At 38.0% G+C, this 7,015-nt stretch overlaps 1 long non-coding RNA gene across 2 annotated transcripts in view; it reads right to left on the bottom strand.

Annotated features, from left to right (window-relative positions):
- Positions 1-621: 621 nt before the first annotated feature.
- Positions 622-7,015, bottom strand: part of LOC103481636 (uncharacterized) — a 17,574-nt gene continuing 11,180 nt past the window's right edge. Inside the window, exons 1-3 of one of the 2 annotated variants that reach the window (XR_536331.1) lie at positions 6,453-6,691; positions 3,121-3,352; positions 622-2,707 (exon numbers count right to left, since the gene is read on the bottom strand). This is a non-coding gene — a long non-coding RNA (uncharacterized LOC103481636). Of the gene's footprint in view, positions 2,708-3,120; positions 3,353-6,452; positions 6,692-7,015 lie in introns of those variants that run through there. The other variant, XR_001777611.1, reaches the window with a different exon arrangement.

The raw sequence follows: 7,015 nt of genomic DNA, 5'->3' as shown, positions 1-7,015 counted from the left end.
ATTATTAATAATTATCAATAAAGTTGAAGTTTCTTTAGTTGAATCCGGGATTCATCCATAAGTGGGAATCATAAGTCAACMTTTCAGTCAAGAATTAATTGTAAACTACAGAAGAAACCCTTCACACAACAAGAAACAATCACTGCCACACTTGCTTCCAAATAAATCAGAGAATTTCCCAGATCTCAGYTTTGGCCATATGTGTRCAAACTCGAGAGTCTCAGATTTTACTCTTTAAYGGTTCTCCAGCTTATACTTTGAAAGTTTTACAAATAATTTCTCCATCCATCTGAATAGGAAGAGGATAGTTAATGTCTGTGTGTTTCTGCTCACTAAAGTCAACCCTCATCCGTTCTCCTCTGGGTTTCATTGCGGACGTAGTCTAAAAATCTGTTTTGTCTCCAACACRATGAATGCTGGGAGATCAAGCATTTATTGAATAGTCTGTGTGAGTAGAATGGAAACCCCAACACTTATAAGATTTTTTTATTAAAACAAATCTGATTCAAACTTATAAGATACCCAGAAATTTGAAATAAAAAGGAGAAAAAAACTATTTAACAAGAATACTACACAAGAGAATTACAACTCATAAGTTGTAGAGAAAGATGCACAGAACATTTTTAGGTCGTTACCTTCCTTCAGTTTCTTACCTAAAGGAATAACCTCGTCTTGACCTCAATTACAAACCTTAACTCGGCTACTATGACAACAAGCTCTACACATCTGCTAAATGCAGCAGAAGAAAAATCAAACTGTGACACCAATTATGTCCTCGTTTATACATCATGTCCCCCGTCCAAGTGTAGAAATTACCCCAACGACCACACAACGKTYAGGTATTGAGTTTGTGTGAAGTGAAATCCTCACCTGAGCAGAGTTCAGTTTGACTTTAATTTTCCACCTGTTGCATAGACCCACTTTTTGTTCGTGATGTTGCAGGAGATGGGGAGAGATGTAGAGCGTGAAGACATTTAACAGGGAAGTCAAACATACAATGCACAAACCTCACTCGACATTCATTTCTTCTCCTTACAGCCGCACATTACGTGCCGATAGCAAAAGGAAATAAATAACAGGCTTTGAATGTGTTGAAAACATCTTTTGACAAAGTAATGATGTCATTACCTTGTAGATTACTTTGAACTCAGGAAATTGCTTCTGTCTTTTTATTGTCGTCTTTTATATTTAACGATTTGTCATTTGTATCAACCACCTGATGAGCATCGTTGGTGACGCACCTAAAGTAATGATCTGCGAGACTCTTAGGTCGTTCCAAAAAGTCCTAAATCATAAAATGTAAAAACGAATTTGCTTAAAAGATGAGATTTACGGTAATATATCAACACAAAATAGTGCGTAACTGTGCAACTGAAGAAAGTATTGCTGGAAGGTATTATGAAATTGCAATTGAATATTTTAACCAGTAATTGTATTAAAGTTGCTATTSAGCCTCCATTTGCAAGTGCCCAACTCAATTTGGCCACAACTGAAGTCATGTTTTAATAACATCGAAGCGTAAATTGAGTAGAYGCTGCATGACTCGTAGATCTTACTTAACATTTAGTGCACATAACTTGACAGTTTTCATTATTCAGTAATTGTTTTTTAATTGTAGTTTACAGCAAAGTGTCCATCTTGTAATAGAGTTTTGTACTCTGCAGCATTCACTCAGAAGGTTTTGACAAAGAAATACCAAAAGTTCAACAAGACGAGCATGGAGGAAATCTCAAAGAAGAAAAAAAAGCACAGGAAAAAAAAACAAAACAAACAAACCAAAAAAAAAAAAAAACAGAGGTGCCTAATGTGATTCTAGGGAATTTAAGAGCATTAAACACTGTGGCGCAATTACTTCCATGCTGTGAGTGTTTGTCACAGATGAATAAATGAGGGTTAATTTGAATGCAGCGAGGGGAATCTACATCAGCAATGAAATCAGCATGAATAATAAGAGTAAACAAACATGAACGGTTGGACTCGATGTATATTTAATGCATCCTCTTGTTAGATAGCAGGGACATGGCTAGATTTTTTATTTTTTTATTTGGGGGCTTCWGGGGGCAGGCAGGGGCACAAACTGTAGAAGGGTGGCACACTAAACTTGCTATTTCATCTGTAAATCCCCCTAAACTTGACCGTCCATCTAATCTGACTGGTCCAAAAGGTTTGGCCGTGCAGGGAGGACAGGAACCATGCTTTTTAGGCTTACATATTTGGAGGAAAATTAACACTGCATGTCACCATGAACATCCCACTGGAGCGCAGTCAAGAGCAAGTATATACCATAAACACCCACACATTGATGTTACTTTTGAATACATACTGTAATTAGCCTAATATGCATAGAAGGCTAATTATACCATTCATTCAAAGCTTTTATGCATTTTTTATACCTTAATTCTGTTGATGTCCCCTTGTTTTTTATTTCACTTTTCAACTTAGCTTGACGTCTTAGCCCTCTTCCACTGCTACTCCACTTCTACTYGTCTTTTCCTCCTTTCTTCCCCTCTCTCACTCTTTTAGTCCCCTCTCCTCCTTCTCGTCTCTCCTGCGTTTGTCTTTGTCTTGAGTGGAACAAGAGTGAGCTCTCTAACCGAGCCCCRATGGGTCGGATTGACTTCACATCCTCTGGGCCTTGTGACTCAACAGCAGCGAGCAGAAAAATGCAACGTTCTTTCCCACTGAAAACTAAATGGGCCCAGATGTACTGGAGGAGAGGCAGCCGAACGGGCAAGTGGTGGCGAAGATGGGGAGACGAGGACATGAAAAGGACATGAAAGGACAGCGTGTCTCGCATTAGTTGGCTATAAAAAGAAAGATTATAGTGCAACTAGTAGAAGCAAAGACAAAATTACTCCAATGAGTCACAGGTAGCTAAAGTTCATTTCAGTGTTGTTAAATTTGTTGTTAGGCATTTATTTTTCACATCTCTTTTTTTATAGAGAGCATCTAAAAAAAAAAAATCACTGTGGGGATTTTTGTAGAGTTTCTGTAGTAAATGACTAACTGACTAACTTGACTAACTTTGAAAGTTACCTGAAAAAAAAAAAAAAAAGAATAATTTTTTTCTTTCATATTAGTACCATTAGATTCGTATTCCCAAAAAGTTTTTCGTCTGACCTTAAAGAATGACGTGTTGACCTTTGAGCTGCAGACACTTCAAGAGCTGGTGGCTGCCCCTGAGACGATAACTGCCGGTGTGTTAGTGTCTCACTGTAAACTGAGTTGACAGAAGCTGAGGCGTCTGCTGGGAATCCAACTTTTATGACCACCTTTTTCTGGAGGCTTTCAACCCATTCAGGCGTGCCTCCACTGCCTCCTTACCTGAATCGCTCTCGCCGTGTGCAGCAAGCTGTCAAACACAAAAAGAAACAAGTATGATGTTTTGACCATTAATGTCTCGCAGTCAGGCGTCGCGCGAGTCAATTTCGTTAAAAGTTGTCACCCGTGTCTGTTGGCATTCCAGCACGTTTCCATCTCCAAAAAGTCTCCCTATTGTTTTTTCTCTACTCTAAGCATTTCATATTTCTGCCATAGGGTATTTGGGCAGATACTAATGCTAGAGATTGATAATGTTCGCAGGTGTTTATGTTTCAGCGTTCCMCCTGTACTTTTAGGTACTTTGCAGTGTTGTGAAACGTCGTCTGTGACTTCAGTTTTTGTGATTAAAAAGCTACGTTTTGGTACCATAGAATCAGACGTGGATGCGTTTCTTACAGAAGTTCACTGAATTGAAAGGTTTACCAACCTAACCCTGCCCAGATCATCTAAATGTCATTGATTATTCCTTACAGCTAACGAAAACACAACACTTCTGTTTCTCAGCTAATTAAAATATCACAACAGACCGATTAAAAAAGATCATGAATCAGAATTGGTTTGTCACGAAGGATATTGACTCAACAGTTCTCCAGCACACAGTCAGTAACATCCTCCTCCAGGAAGATAAGTCACAAAATGCCATTACCAAAAAAAAAAAAAAAGCTGGCTGTTCACAGAGTGCTGTATCCAAGCCTATTGATGGAAAGTAAAGTGGAAGGTGTGTAAGCAGGGATAAGTGCAGCTTCAGGGGATTGTGAAAACAAAGGAAAAGGTTTACAAGATGTGTTGGCATGTGAACAACTGTCACTCTCTCCAGTCTGAGTTGTTGATGCAGTGCAAGGTAGATTCCTGCTTTTATGTTGTTTACACCAAATTATGACCGTGTCATATGGATGTTAAATTCAGACTTATGAGATTGGAAAATCTCTTTTCGACCTATTTTTGTCTGATTTTGGTGAGCCTTTATGTATTGCTCACCTATTCTCCCCTGACATAAAACAATGGCTATTTTTAACGTATTGTCCACACAGCTTCTCTATAAACCTGAGATATAGTTTAGCATGAAAATCACAGCTGTAGCGGCTAAAATCCTATATTTTAGGCTACTGGTGGTTGTTGTTGAAAGGCGTTGGTTTTACGTGCGCTCAATTAAGATTCAGGATGCCGATCTTTNGCGAGTCAATTTCGTTAAAAGTTGTCACCCGTGTCTGTTGGCATTCCAGCACGTTTCCATCTCCAAAAAGTCTCCCTATTGTTTGTTCTCTACTCTAAGCATTTCATATTTCTGCCATAGGGTATTTGGGCATATACTAACGCTAGAGATTGATAATGTTCGCAGGTGTTTATGTTTCAGCGTTCCCCCTGTACTTTTAGGTACTTTGCAGTGTTGTGAAACGTCGTCTGTGACTTCAGTTTTTGTGATTAAAAAGCTACGTTTTGGTACCATAGAATCAGACGTGGATGCATTTCTTACAGAAGTTCACTGAATTGAAAGGTTTACCAACCTAACCCTGCCCAGATCATCTAAATGTCAATGATTATTCCTTACAGCTAACGAAAACACAACACTTCTGTTTCTCAGCTAATTAAAATATCACAACAGACCGATTAAAAAAGATCATGAATCAGAATTGGTTTGTCACGAAGGATATTGACTCAACAGTTCTCCAGCACACAGTCAGTAACATCCTCCTCCAGGAAGATAAGTCACAAAATGCCATTACCAAAAAAAAAAAAAAGCTGGCTGTTCACAGAGTGCTGTATCCAAGCCTATTGATGGAAAGTAAAGTGGAAGGTGTGTAAGCAGGGATAAGTGCAGCTTCAGGGGATTGTGAAAACAAAGGAAAAGGTTTACAAGATGTGTTAGGATGTGAACAACTGTCACTCTCTCCAGTCTGAGTTGTTGATGCAGTGCAAGGTAGATTCCTGCTTTTACGTTGTTTACACCAAATTATGACCGTGTCATATGGATGTTAAATTCAGACTTATGAGATTCGAAAATCTCTTTTCGACCTATTTTTGTCTGATTTTGGTGAGCCTTTATGTAATGCTCACCTATTCTCCCCTGACATAAAACAATGGATATTTTTAACGTATTGTCCACACAGCTTCTCTATAAACCTGAGATATAGTTTAGCATGAAAATCACAGCTGTAGCGGCTAAAATCCTATATTTTAGGCTACTGGTGGTTGTTGTTGAAAGGCGTTGGTTTTACGTGCGCTCAATTAAGATTCAGGATGCCGATCTTTCGTTTGACATAAATAAAGTCATTTATTGCCAGTACAAAAGTCCATTGTCTCACTGTTTCCATTTAGATCCACATAAATTCGACATACATCCAAAATCAAGCACAGTAGAAAACTGTTTGCCTCTACCTATTAACCACACCTGAACAGAATCATGGTTGACCTTAAATAACCCATCCCCCATCAGACACTCAGAACTCAAAATAAATACGCCCCCTGGTGGCGATAAACCCAAGAAAGAATAAATGGCTCCTACAACAGCAGATCAACATCTTTTTTTTTAAATACTCAGACCATCTTTTATGGCATCAAAATCTCCCTTTTTTCTCATTCTGCTGATAAGTTCAAGCTTCAACGAGTCTTCCTCAGCACATCTACATCCCTAGTTGAGTTGCTGCCATTAGATTATCTTTATTAAACCATATTATTTGAGATTGATATTTAATTGTTTATTTAATATTGGGATACTACGTAAGACCAATAAAACCTATTTTTAATGCAGAAATGTGGTATTAAGTAAAAGTGTTTAATACCTGCTTATGAAATTGAATGAAATGACATCAGACTTGTATTAAAGGTTATTTTCAAAAGGTGCTTTTAATGTGACAAACAAGCTTAATGGGAAACAGATATTTAATGTGTTGACTATACCAGTATTTTATAGATAAACATGTGGAAAAATGTCCATATCGGTAATGAAGGTGCACAGACCTATAGGGACAGAAAAACCCTGTGGTATTTTCAGAAGCGTTTTTTTGCTGCCTCGGATAAGGTGAACTCATCTTATCACCTTCTTTATCCTTATGTAACCTATTCAACTGTGATATCATTCACACACACACACATTTTTCTGTAAGATTTGATCTTCTACAAGCCTTTATCACCTCTGAAAGCAGAGCGTAACACTGTCAGGTGGAGAAGGTGGCTTCAGAAATGTAGAATAGAATAGAAACAGCCTTTATTGTCCTGTGAAGGGACAATAAAGAGAAAACAGAGAAAAAATAGTCAAAATTAGATATCACTGTACTTGTAAAAAAAATGATCCATTTTACTTTATTATTCTTGCAGAGGATATGACGTTCAGTGACAATCACTTTTGAGCAGGGGTGAAAGTAGTTTTAAATTCTTGGGGGTACTATGACAAACAAAAACAAAAATAAATATTTATACTGTATATATATATACAGTATATATGTCCATATATATGCTCCACTTTACACATTTGGGAGATTTTCAGACCCATCAACCTGGAACTTCAGGTTTCATTGATATCCAGCCTGTAACCTTCATCTCTGAATCATGCTCAAATTGTTTACTGTTTAAATAAGTGCATCACTAATAGCCTGTTTGTTCTGTCTTCTCGCCATCAGGTTGGGACAAACCTGGTGGCGCATCTACAAAATGTGACAACATGGAACCCGTATGTCCTCATGCAGGGAGACAGGCA

Source organism: Poecilia reticulata, linkage group LG19, assembly GCF_000633615.1.
Source record: "Poecilia reticulata strain Guanapo linkage group LG19, Guppy_female_1.0+MT, whole genome shotgun sequence".
In the NCBI taxonomy this organism is placed as follows: domain Eukaryota; kingdom Metazoa; phylum Chordata; class Actinopteri; order Cyprinodontiformes; family Poeciliidae; genus Poecilia; species Poecilia reticulata.
This window is presented reverse-complemented; position numbering and strand designations above follow the sequence as displayed.